The sequence below is a fragment of the Acinonyx jubatus genome, chromosome B4, assembly GCF_027475565.1.
Source record: "Acinonyx jubatus isolate Ajub_Pintada_27869175 chromosome B4, VMU_Ajub_asm_v1.0, whole genome shotgun sequence".
NCBI classification, from domain to species: Eukaryota; Metazoa; Chordata; class Mammalia; order Carnivora; family Felidae; genus Acinonyx; species Acinonyx jubatus.
The window spans coordinates 56,591,374-56,604,072 of NC_069387.1; the positions used below are offsets into that span (position 1 = coordinate 56,591,374).

General features: G+C 36.7%; 1 protein-coding gene across 25 annotated transcripts in view; it reads right to left on the reverse strand.

Annotated features, from left to right (window-relative positions):
- The window catches only part of SOX5 (SRY-box transcription factor 5), a 1,008,244-nt gene that overhangs the window by 858,031 nt on the left and 137,514 nt on the right, over positions 1–12,699 (reverse strand). For all 25 annotated transcript variants that reach the window (XM_053225987.1, XM_027035741.2, XM_053225993.1 and 22 more), the window contains one exon: positions 2,741–2,822. The gene's annotated coding sequence lies outside the window, so the exon portion shown is untranslated. The remainder of the gene's footprint in view (positions 1–2,740; positions 2,823–12,699) is intronic.

Sequence of the window (12,699 nt, forward strand, 5' to 3'; positions counted from 1 at the left end):
AGAGTGTCCATTATTGGTTTTTGAGTTTCAAAAGCCTAAGATACCCTGGGAAATTGGAATGATTCCCATGCATAGAAAAGAGACCTAGAAGAGACTCTCCTATGTATTAATAAAGCTTAGAGCAGATTTAGATCCCTTTTGGTAAAAAAAAATAATAATAAGGTGGTCAATATATACATAGACATTAGTGGATCCAGGTCAATTTAGGGGTGGGTAATTGCACCTTTACCCTCCTCCCACCACCTCAACTCATCCTACTGAGGTCAGAATGACAGGCCTTTGGTTCAGGAGATTCAACTGAGTTACCTCCATTAAATAGATATAAAATTCCAAAGTAAAAGGCCAGATCAAAAATCAAGATTTTAAAAGAAAATCATGAGACTGGTTGGATGGCTCTAAAGCCAACAAGATAATGTAAAGGATCAAAAGAACAGCGATTAGGAGAAGCTTTATGAAGAGCTTCTTGGATGGAGCTGCTACTCTATGGTAAGTCCCACCTCCCCCCAAGTAAGAGGGATGGAAGGTACTTCTTTTTGTCTCTCAATCATTTAGAGAGGCTTCAAAGGAACAAGTTAGACAGCCTGAGTGCATACCCTGGAGTTTGGGAAACCCAATGGACTGCTGACTGATTCTCCCCTTGAAAATCCAGAGGACAAGAGAGTCAGGCTAGGAGAAGCTCTGGAATCTGAGAAGCACCTGCACCCCTCCTATCCACAGAGGTTCATAAGATCCATGCTTTCATCAAGGAGGTGTGGGCCACATATGAGAGAACCAGCCTGCAGCCCAAGATGACCATCTGGAAGTATCACTGATATACCAAATGAGAGTTCATGTAAAACAGACTGTCTGAAAACCAGAGGCTCCCCTGGAAATAGCTAGAGAAGCCCTGCCCAAGTCAAGGGGGTTGAAGCCAGATGGGTCCAGCAGGAGAGCCACCAAAGTGCCCCAAAAGTGGCCAAGTGGGTGTCAGTTTTAAACATCACCAGGACCAGAAAGCATGGAGCCAGCTTAACATAGCACCATTTCAAATACAAAACATTCCTAAGCTATTTATTTCCTCTTCTTTCCCATACTCCAACCAGGGGTTTAGCAGTAGCTAGCCAGTGGGAGAGGAAGTGACAGATAAAAAGAGAGAAAGAAAAAAAACAACACAATTCTCCCCATACAACTTTTGGCCCAACCCATAAATGGCTCCAGATAAGAGAGAGGAGATGATTGATATTAAACTAACTTTCAAGCTATGGTTATGGTCTGAGATTAAACCTTCTAATTTCAAAATGAAGACTATGTTTGGAATCTAAAGTGCCAAAAAGAATTTCTTCTTCTTTTTTTAATCTAAGAGTAGTCCTGTTAGGGATGGAGCCTGCCTGAGACTGATTTTTTTTTTCTTAAAGGCAAGGGAATACCCACCACCCTTTCCCAATTCATTTTAAAGAAACAAGTAAAAGAAGGAAATTATTTTTGATTGATTTCCTAAGTTTTACTTGTTCAAAATACTGTTGCAGAGAGAAATCCTAAAGATGTTGGTGGGAGATAACGGTTTGGGGGGAAGGATCTTCTTTCTTGGATACAGTCTGGACCTTAGAAATGGCCAAGTGATATGTCCCGGCAGATGGGCCCAACTGGCCTTGCAAAGGACTTCGTGCAATAGTATGAAATAAGAACAATACTGCAAGTATCCTGTGCTGAATTCAGAGTGGCATGCCAGGAGCAAAGAGTTTCGTCCCACCCAGAAAGGGTCTTATGGTTCAGTAGGATATGCCCAGGAGGTGCCTGAAAGAAGCTTAGAGAAAGAGAGCAGAAGATCCTCAAAGGAAGATCAAGGTATGCCTCAGCAGTTGGCTACAAGTACTGATGAGGGATAGGAGGAAATCTGTGGCTAATGAAGAGATGGCAGCCCAGGAACAGGTATGACACCCCTCAAAAGATACCCCTTGGTATCTCATAGCCTTACCTAGAACTCAGATGCAACCTCAGATTGCTTCCACATGGTTAAATGGAAGATCAAAACATATGTAGGGGGCACCTGGGTGGCTCAGTGGGCTAAGCATCCAATTCTTTTTTTTTTCAATATATGAAATTTATTGTCAAATTGGTTTCCATACAACACCCAGTGCTCATCCCAAAAGGTGCCTTCCTCAATACCCACCCCCCACCCTCCCCTCCCTCCCACCCCCCATCAACCCTCAGTTTGTTCTCAGTTTTTAACAGTCTCTTAAGGCATCCGATTCTTTATTTATGCTCAGGACATGATTTCATGGTTCGTTAGTTCAAGCCCCGAGTCAGGCTCTGGGCTCTCTGCTGTCAGTGTGGAGCCTGCTTGGGATTCTCTCATTCCCTCTTTCTCTGCTCCTCCCCCATTCATGTTTTCTCTGTCTCTGTCTCTCACTCTGTCTCTCTCTCTCAAAATAAATAAACTTCAAAAAGTACAATTTAGAGTTAGCCACAGAAGAATAAAGAAATTCACATGTCTTGGGGCACCTGGGTGGCTCAGTTGGTTAAGTGTCCAACTTCAGCTCAAGTCATGATCTCATGGTTTATGAGTTTCAGCCCTGCACTGGGCTCTGTGCTGACAGCTCAAAGCCTGGAGCCTTCTTTGGTTCCCGTGTCTCCCTCTCTCTCTGCCCTTCCCACGCTTGTGCTCTGCCTTTGTCTCTCAAAAAATGAAAAAAACATTTTTAAAAAAAATTTTTTAAAACGTTACACATCCTACACGCTTATTGGGTAGAGAGAGACATACCTGCCACATAAGGGTAAGCTTGTCCAAGACTTCTAAGGATCCTCTGGAAGTGTGTCTTTACACCACAGACTGGTTAAAAAGCCTAGAAAAGAATTAGAGTTAAGTCATTTAGAGGAAGATTCACTGTGTAAGGAGGCCAACTCTCACATCTTAGCTGTTGGGGAAATACCAGTAGATTGTGATAAGCTGAGCAAGACAGAATACAAAACATTTACTACTATAGAACCCATAAATTCAACCTAGACATCAGCAGAAGGAAAAAAAAAAGTTAAGAAACTAGAAATCAGCTTCTTCAGTTTGTTTTTTAAATCAAATGCTCCAAATTCCATAACACAGAAAAGTGAAGGAATACAAAGGAATTTAAGGTTCCCATCCTACAAACGTGAAATTTTTTAAAGTACCAAATATGTTTGTACTGAGAAGAAGAAATCCAAATAAGGGAATAGATTATGACAGGAGTGCTACTTTAGAGAGAGTATTACACATAGACCAGGATAAAGTAAGTAAATCAGAAGGAGGCGCTTTCCCAGAAGATGGAATAGCAAGTACAAAGGCCCTGTGGTGACAGCATGCTAAGCATGTCCAGGGATAGAAAAAGGCCACTGCAGCTGCAGCATGATTAGGTAAGAGAGAAAGAAGCAGAACATGAGTGAGTTTGGAAAGGACAAAGGAAAGGCTTTGGATTTTGATCTAGGAGCTGGTAGAGAGCTATCCTTTTCTTAATTTTTTTTTCTTTTTTTTTTTTAGTTTTGAGAGAGAAAGAGCACTCCAGAGTAGGGGAGAGGGGCAGAGGGAGGGAGAGAAAGAATCCTAAGTAGGCTCCACACTCAGGGCAAAGCCCAACCGTGGGGCTCAATCCCACGACCCTGGGATCATGACCTGAGCAGAAATCAAGAGTCAGGTACTCAACTCACCAAACCACGCAGGCGCCTTAAGCTGTCTGAGTAAAACAATTTAGTTTGAGATCATTAATGCTGTAAGAAACAGAGATTCCTATACTCTTTGCTTCGTTGCCCTCAATGATAACATCTTGCAAAACTATAGTACAATATCAGATCCAAGATACTAACATTGATAGAGTCAAGACAGACATTTCCATCATCTTAAAAATCCCTGGGGCACCTAGGTGGCTCAGTTGGTTGAGCGTCTGACTCTTGATTTCAGGTAAGGTCATGTTGTAGGATCAAACCCCACATCAGGCTCTGTGCTGAGCAAGGAGCCTGCTTAGCATTCTCATATTCTCTCTCTCTCTCTCTCTCTCATTCTTTCATTCTCTCTCTCTCTCTCTCCATCTTTCCCTCCCTCATACACTCTCTCAAAAAAAGACAAAAAATACCTCCAATTTCCTTTTTATAGCCATAACCATTTTCCCTCCCATCCCACCTCCTCTATAAACAGTGAAAATCACTAATCAACTTACAAATTCTATAATTTTGTCACTACAAAAATATTATAAAAATGAAATCATACAGTCAACAGAATTCTCTGGAGATTTATCCAAGTTGGAGCATCAATAGTTCTCTCAATTTTATTGCTGAGTAGTGCTCTATCAAACAGATCATTTAACCATTCACTCATTGAAGGACACTGCGTTGTTTCCAGTTTGAAGTTATTATGAGTAAAGCTGCTACAAGCATATGCATACATGTTTTTGTGTGAACAAAAGTTTTCTTTTCTCTGGGATAAATGCCCAGGAGAGCAATTGCTGGGTTGTACTGGAGTTGTCTGTTTAGTTTTCTTTAAAAATCTGCCAAACTATTTTGCAGAATGCTTGTACCATTTTACATCCCCATCAGCAGTGCGTGAATGAGCCAGTTTCTGTGCATCCTTGCCACCATTTCATGTTGTCATTATTTTTTATTTTAGCCATTCTGCTTTTTTCTAATGATCAGTGATGCCGAACATCTTTCATGGGCTTATTTGCTATCTGTTATATATACTTTCTTATGAAATGTTTCTTCATGTCTTTTGTTCATTTTCTATTTGGATTTTTTTTTACTGTGGATTGAAAGATTATATTCCTAATATTAGTCCTTTGTCAGATACATACTTTGCAAATATTTTCTCCCAGTCTGTAGCTTGTCTTTTCATCCTCATAGAGGTCTTTCACAGAGCAAAAATTCTTAATTTAAACAGAATCCAATTTATCATTTTTCCTTTTATGGATTGTGCTTCTGGCAGAAAGTTCAAAAATACATCACCTAACTCTAGATCCTAAAGACTCTTTTTTTCTTTTAAAAATTTTATAATTTCAAATTTTACATTTCAGTTAATGATACATATTGAGTTAATTTTTGTATAAGCTGTCAGACTTAGGTCAAGGTTCATTTTTTGACCTGTGAATGTCCAATTGGTCTAATATCATTTGTTGAAAAGGCTGTATTGAATTGGTTTTGTACCTTTGTCAAAAATCAACTAAGTATGTTTGTGTTGGTCAATTTCTGGATTCACTGTTCTGTTCCACTGATATATGTGTCTATTCTCACTACCAAGATCATACAGCCTTGATTACTATAGCTATATAATAAATCTAGATATTTGGTGAGTTAATCCTTGTCACTTTATTTTTCTAATTCAAATTCATTATACTCTGATTCCTTTGCCTTTTCATATAATTTTTAAGATAATTTTGTCTACATGTACAAAAAAATCTTTCTGAAAATTTGATAGGGATTATGTTAAACTCTATGTCAGTTTGGGGGAACTGTCATCTTTGTAATGGTGAGTCTTCCAATCCATGAACATGGTATATCTATTTTTAGATATTCCTAGATTTCAGCAGATAAGTCTTATACATGTTTTGTTAGATTTACACCTAAGTAATTTTTTTGAGTAATCGTAAATGATATTGTATTTTTAATTTTGGTGTCCAGGTTCATTGCTATTATAAAAGAAAATAATTGATTTTTGTATGTTTATATTATATCCCACTACTTTGGTGAATTCACTTATTAGATTGACAAGTGTATTTTTTAAGTTCCTTGGGATTTTCTACATAAACAAAAATATCACCTGAAAATAGGAAAAGTTTTATTTCTTTCTTTCTGATATCTATGCTTTTAATTTTTTTAATTTTTTTTTAATTTTTTTTTCAACTGGCTAGAAATTCTAGGACTATATTCAGAGTGGTAAGACATTCTTGACCTAGCTCCTGATCTAAGGGGAAAGAATTCAGTCTTTCATCATGAAAGGCAAAGTTAGTTGTAGATTGTTTTGCATCTTTTTATAAATGATCTATATCAAATTGAAGAAGTTCCCTGTTCCTATTTTTCTGAGAGTTTTTATCATGAATGGGTGATAAATTTTGTCAAATGCTTTTTTTCTGTATGAATTGATAGAATCATATGACATTTCTTCTTTAGCTTGTTATATGGTGAATCACACTAATAGTTTTTCAAGTACTAACCAGCCTCGCATCCCTGGAATAAAACCCCAGTGATCATGAAATATATGCCATTTTATATATTGCTGAATTCTATTTGCTAATGTTTTGTTAAGGATTTTTGTGTCTGTGTTCTTAAGGGATATTTGTGTGTGTGTGTGTGTTTGTTTTTACTGTACTTCTTGGGTATCTAGATAATACTACCATAAAATAAATGTTTTCTGGAAGACACTGTAAAATTGGTGTTACTTCTCTACTCTAAGTGTCTGTTAGAACTTTCTAGTGAATACATCTGGGACCAAATATGCCTTTTTGAAAGTTTTAAAATTGTCTGTGCAATGTCTTTATTAATTATGGGGATACTCGAATTATCTATTTAATATTAAGTGAGTTGTGGTAGTTTGTGTTTTCTAAGGAATTGGTCCATTTCATCTAAGTTGTCAAATATATATGTATAGAGTTGTTTGTGCTATCTTCATATTATCATTTTGATGTATGCAGGGTCTGCAGTCATACACTTTTTCATTCCTGATATTGGTAATTTGTGTATTTTCTCTTTATTTTTTGTCAGTCTTGCAGGGATTTATCAATATCATCAAAATTTCCAAATAATCATATTTTTTCATTAATTGTTCTGCTTTCAATTTTCTTGGCATTTGTTCTTATTATTTCTCTTCTGCTTTCTTTGGGTGTATACAGCTCTTCCTTTTCTAGATTCTTGAAATGGGAGGTTAGATTAGAAAAAAGGAAAAATCTCAAATGAGTAATGTATGAATTTAGGGCTGTAAAGATCCCTCTCAGCACTTCTTTATCTCTGACCCACAAATTTTGATGTTGGATTTTTATTTTCATTCAGTTCAATGTATTATTTATGTCCTCTGAGACTGCCTTTGTGATTCGTGGATTATTATTTATAATTCAGAATGTTGCTGAATTTCCAAGTGTTCAGAGACTTTTGTGTTATCTTTCTGTTATTCACTCCTCCCCCCCCCCCTTTTTTTTTTTTAGTTTAGAGAAAGAGAAAGCAGGAGTTGGGGACAGAGGCAGAGGGAGGGGGAGAGGGAGAAAGAATCTTAATGGGGCTCCATGCTCAGTGCAAAGCCTGACATGGTACTTGATCCCATGATGCTGGGACCATGACCCAAGCCTAAATCAAGATTTGGTCACTCAACCAACTGTGCCACCCAGGCGCTCCTCTGTTATTCACTTCTAATATGATTCCATGGTGGTCAAAGAATACATTCCATGTGACTTTAATTCTTCTTAAATTTGTTGAGATTTGTTTCTGATCCAGGATATGGTCATTATTGGTATTTATTCCATAGTCACATGAAAAGAATATGTATTTTGCTGCTGATTGGTGCAGTTTTGTGAATAGCAATTAGAATCTGATGTTGAGATTTCTATATCCTTGTTGATTTTGTCTAGTTTTCTATCAATTGATGAGGTAGTGGTGTTGAAATATTCAACTATATGTGAGTTTATTTCTCTTTTCAAATCTGTCAACTTTTACTTCATGTATTTTACAGTTCAATAATTTAGTGCATGCATATTTAGGATTGCCATGTCTTTTTGATGGACCAATTCTTTTATCATTATGTAATAGCCTTCTCTTCTACTGGTAAATTTTTCTTTTCTCTGAAGTCTACTGTATCAGATATTAATATAGCAACTCCTGCCTTTTTAATTAATATTTTCATTATACATCTTTATCTGTCCTTTTACTTTCAACATGCCTATATCATTATATTTGAAGAGAATTTCTTATAAACAGCATATAGTTAGGTCTGATTTTTAATACACCCTGAGAATCTTTTAATTGCTATATTTAGACCATTTATGTTTAATATAATTATCGATATGCTAGGGCTGAAGTCTGAAATTTCATTTTTTGTTTTCTGCTTTTCCCTATTTTTCATTTCTCTTTTCTTTTTTTCTGCTCTCAATATTTTTTATAATTCAATTTTGATTTATATGCAGTATTTTTGAGAGTCTCTTTGTATAGCTTTCTTAGTTATTGCTTTAGGTATGACAATATATACATAATTTATCATAGTCTGATAGTGTCATCATTTTACCACTTTGAATGAAGTATGTCATGAATCATGCCCTACTAAAATTTTCTACAAATATGTGAGATTGACAAATCAAAAATAAAAACTTCAGAATAAATGTAGCTATATGAGATACTGTTTTGTTTTCTTCCCAAGCTCTCCTGTTTCCCTCCACCTAAATTGCGCATATATTCATACCTCCACTAAAAAGATAACTGAGAAATGAATTGAGATTAGCTGGGGTGAGGAGTGGAGAACCTGACTCTAATTTGAAACATCAAGATTTCTGGCATTTGATGTATATAATCTTTTGGATGGACAACTTTTAAAGATAATCTCTAAGAGAATGTGTTTTCTAATGCATTAAAATGAATAGAAACTTGAAAAATTTTGAAGTCTGGACAAAATTTTCTCTCATTGTATTTATCGAGGATGTAAACCATCAACAATTCATAGTCTATTAAACTTGTGAGTAGGCTTAACAATTACCTAGACTATTATTTATTTTACACAAAACACATTTCAGAGAGATGAAGTTAAGTTACACAAGGTCACATGTGTGTCAGTGATAATGTCGAACCTAGAACTAAGGTCTAATGATATGGAACTACAAAATGAAGAATAAAAATATTAGATTTTTACCTAAAGTATATCTCAAAAGTCTGCTTGGGAATGCAGTTATGCCTCATTTCCTTAAGAAATGCAAAATGAGAACATGGCAGATGGAATATCATCACTCATCTACACTGGAATTTAACCAGGACACTGGGGTTTAAACTTACGTGCATGCCAAAAATAGCAATTGGTAACAAATAAATGGCCCAACCACTGATATTACTGCAGACACTCCCCACAAGAGGTTCCAAACATGAAAGTGTAAGAGTTAGTAGGTCCTTTTCCATCGTGTATCAGTAAGTCTTATTCTATCTATTCAGTTCTACAAAGTGGCAAATTTCAAGGACACTGCCGTATTTTCCACATTATGCAGTTTTTACTCACTTTAGTCGTAAAGACACTTAATTGTGTGCAAAAGGAACTGTCCTCAACCCTAAAATATATTTTATACTCCCTGATTCATTTTATGAAGGATCAAACCTCTGGCATGTAGCTCAGAGTATCAGACTTCTCCTTTTAGCCATGAAATTTTCTATGATCCAAACTGCAGAAAAAGTACTCGCTCTACATCTCCCATTTATATTCACAGTCAGATACTATAATTAAATAATAGAGTTTCATTTACTTGGGCTCAAATCCATTAATTTTTTTTCTTATTTTTACTCATCTCTTTTCTCTGAAATGTATCCCAGTATTATTATTATCCTTGAGCACACAAATACACAGACTGTGAATCTGTAATGAGATCTTCGTATTTTTTTAGAATAGATTTTGCTTTGATTAAATGTCTACATTGCCTTTACTTAGATGCTTTCTAAATTTGAACAAATACCTGATCCTACTGAAAAAATAAAATCAACCTTTAACAGATGACCTCCTAGCCAAATACATGTATTATATTTACTCCAGAGAAAAACTGGTTCACAAGCTAACTTGGGTTCCTTGACCTGATGCCAGCAGAGGGTGAATGTGCTAATGCTCTGCATCAGAGTGAAAATTCAAAAGCCCTTCCCTTCCAGCCCCATGGACTGGCCAAATGATGGAGCACTGCTCAGCATCGTGTACAGAGGGAGCCACCTACCTTCCCCTCACCCAGTGGTGCCACATGAGAGGAGTAGCAGGACAAGAAGGAATAAAGGTGTTAAACACACCAACAGGGAAGTATCTGCATTGGAAAGAAAAACTAAGCTATCCAGCTGTCACTGTCTCCAATTCTTTAACCAGACGGAACCACCACACTCCTAGACTTTTTTCACAAGAGAAGAGAAAGCTTGCAAAATTTGTATTCACACATCCAGTGTTGTGCTCTCACTGCATGCCTATGAAACTCCCTTGTCAACAGAGCTTTTACCCTTGCCTTTTTCTCTTTTTCAGGATTTCTACTCCAAATCCCCAGCACACTTAGAGCAGTGATCTCAGAGGCATTTCTATAGCTGATGCAAATTATATTTCTTTGTTTGCCTCCTGGAGATTGGGTGGGAAAGAGAAAGAAGTGTAAAAGCCCCAAAGTGGCCGCTAAAACCCAAACAGCTGACGAAAGCTCATAACATTTTTCACTAGTTTACTGTGTAAATGCCCCTGCTAATTTAGAAAAGCCTTTGTGGTTTTTAACATTAAAAATTAAACTAGATGTACTCCTATGCTGATGTCCACGGCCTGAAGATGAAGTTATACTTTACCAATGAAAAATCAGTAAATGAACAGATCAAATACCTTCAATATGGACCATGAACTATTATTAGGAGGGCTATCTAAAAATGCATTTTTCACTGTTAATTGGCCATGTTTCTATATAAGAAGACTTGTTTTCCTTTCCAGCCATAGTACCATCATGGCTCAAATGTAAACTATAAAATAACTGACCTAGTTTCGATAAGATACAGCATAATATTTTAATGCTTTTTACAACACAAAGCCATTATTTCTGACTAGAAGCAAAAAAAAAAAAAAAACTAATAATACACCAAATTATATATTCAATGAACAAAAAGTAATCCTAAATTAACCTCTCAGGTGATATATTAAAGACAGAAGAGACAAAGATGGTAAGAACTACATACCAATCTGTGGATTAGGCTGGTATACTTTGTTCATCCTATAGCTCTCAGCCCAAACTGAAAGTGTAGAGTAAAACAGTATTCAGGCCACCTCTATTAATAAGATGAAAACCCTGGTCTTCATATTAATGTCACAGACAGTTCACCCCATCTCTGAGTACCAAGTCAAATTAAATAAATACATTGTTGAGCAACACCTGTAATGTACTTTGTTATATGAGATGGAGAAAACAAAGTCATTAAAACTTATTAATAAAGAAGCTGTGATCTAAGTACTTCAAAGTTAAAAAAGTCATTAGCAGAGAAAGAAGTAAAACAAGGAATACATTCCAGAATGCCAGGAAAGGGGTTGCTACAACAAAACGTATGTCTGTATGTTAAAATATAAAAAATTAAAGAGCACCTAAAATACAGACCAAAATTATAGAAAACTCATTTTTGATATCTGAAATTCTTGGGTCACAAAGAGATGAAAAGGAAGGCTTGGAGTTGCAGTGAATCAGTAGGTGGTCTCTCCTAAGTACTGAAAGGGCAGGAAGAACCTGAAGAACAAGACTGCCGCAGGCAGGCCCAAGCAAGATCAGGGCAGGCCCTAGATTTTGGAAGGAGCCAGAGATAACAGGACCCAAACACTTTCATCATCTAAGGAGCTCTAAGCATCAGGGCTTCCACATCCACAGCTCAGTCTGCCCTTGTTTACTTCCCCAAGCATTTTTCCGTTGACAGATCTTGGACTAACATACTCATGAATCTCCACCTTATATCCAGTCACCTCCACAGAGAATGGAGGGAGCGGTCTGTGGCCAACCTACTTCTCTTCTGTGAGTATCTTCCATGGCCGTCATCTGAAATTTCTTTGTCACATGCAGCACCTTTACAACCACAAAGAGCTATCAAAGTATTGCCGTACAAAGATCTGAGTAAGAAAACATGATAACTGAAATACAGCCTTAGGAAAGCGAATCCAGCCACTCAACCATTATGCAATAATTCCAGATAATGGTTCCTGATTTGGTGGGAAAGGGAAAGGGAAAGGGAAAGGGAAAGGGAAAGGGAAAGGGAAAGGGAAAGGGAAAGGGAAGGAAAAGATGAGATTATATGAGGAAGGGTGGGCACTGAGTATCTTAAGAGGACTGCTACTTAAGATACATAAAATAAGGTCTATTCAGTAGATGCTATTTTTATTTTGAGAACTGCTATTCAAACACAGTTTAATAAAAATACTGAAATATAGCAAAGTAATTAGCATAAATTCTGGAGTTTATGCTGGGCACAGTCTTCCTATCTGGGTATTCTTAGGCAAATTACTTAATCTCTAAACCCAGGTTTTATCTGCAAATTAGAAATAATACTTACCAGAGTAATTGTCTACTCAGGATCTCATTGAAAAAAAAACATGCTGTCCCTATTCTCACACTTCATGGTTCAAGTGGGTCTGACCCACACCTCCTCTAGCTGTACTTTAGGGATGACTGTTCAGGCCTGAGTAATCCTCGACCAGTTATGGGAAGCTATGTGGGGATCCCCATCACCACAACAATTGCTAGATCTCCCTCACCACCACCATGATTGAGGTTATTTAGAATCTTTCAAACCTAAAAAAAAAAAAAATCAACTAAGAGAAAAGTAAAGCCAAGTGACAGAAAACCAGAGTGAGAGATGGATGTCTTTCGACATACCATGAGTTTAAAGGTTATTTTCTGTTAGGGCACCACTATATTCCCTTTCTTACTTCAACTATTTAGAGATAGGTTTTTGTCTAAACTACTACATGGAGTTTTTATATTTGTATGTGAGGAAAAACTGAGATAATACCCATAAAGCACTTGTCATATAGCCAAACTTAATAAA